The sequence below is a fragment of the Geospiza fortis genome, unplaced genomic scaffold (assembly GCF_000277835.1).
Source record: "Geospiza fortis unplaced genomic scaffold, GeoFor_1.0 scaffold114, whole genome shotgun sequence".
Classification (NCBI taxonomy): Eukaryota; Metazoa; Chordata; class Aves; order Passeriformes; family Thraupidae; genus Geospiza; species Geospiza fortis.
In genome coordinates, this window is record NW_005054383.1 from 1,751,882 (window position 1) to 1,752,881 (window position 1,000).

A 1,000-nucleotide genomic window follows, 5' to 3' on the forward strand; every position below is an offset into this window, starting at 1 on the left:
AGCAATCCCTCTGCACCCACAGCAATCCCTGCAGCACCCAGAGCAATCCCTGCACCCACAGCAATCCCTGCAGCACCCACAGCAATCCCTGCACCCAGAGCAATCCCTGCAGCACCCACAGCAATCCCTGCACCCACAGCAATCCCTGCACCCACAGCAATCCCTGCAGCACCCAGAGCAATCCCTGCACCCACAGCAATCCCTGCAGCACCCACAGCAATCCCTGCTGCACCCACAGCAATCCCTGCACCCACAGCAATCCCTTCTCCCCGTGCAGCAGAGCCCCCTGTGTGGGCTGGAGCTGTTCCTGGGGCACAGGGACACAACCGCAGAGCCCTGCTGGACCCAGCTCTGCTGTGGGGACACAGGACAGGGACCAGGGCACATGGGACCTGAGGGTGGTGGCCTTGGTCATGGCCAGGCTTTGGGGACGTTCAGAAGTGCCACTGGCCCGTGGAACCACAGGATTGTTGTGGTTGGGCAAGTCCTGAGATCGTGAAGTCCAAGTGTCCCTCAGCACTGCACACCCATGTCCCCAAGTGCCACATCTATGTCTTCAAACCCCTCCAGGGCTGCTGACCCCACCACTGCCCTGGGCAGCTGTGCCAGGGCCTGCCAGGCCACCCTTCCATGGAGGAATTTCCCCAATATCCAACCTGACCCTCCCCTGGCACAGCTTGGGGCTGCTCCCCTTGTCCTGTCCCCGTTCCCTGGGAGCAGAGCCCGACCCCCCCGGCTGTCCCCTCCTGTCAGGAGCTGTGCAGAGCCACAAGGTCCCCCCTGAGTCTCCTTTTCTCCAGGCTGAGCCCCTTCCCAGCTCCCTCAGCCCCTCCTGGTGCTCCAGCCCCTTCCCAGCTCTGTTCCCTTCCCTGGACACGCCCCAGCCCCTCCAGGCCCTTCTGGCCATGGGTGGCCCAGACCTGTCCCCAGCACTGGAGGTTTGTCACCGTGCTCAGCCCCCCCAGCTGGGTGGAAGGGCTGGAACTTTGCTGGGCTCAGC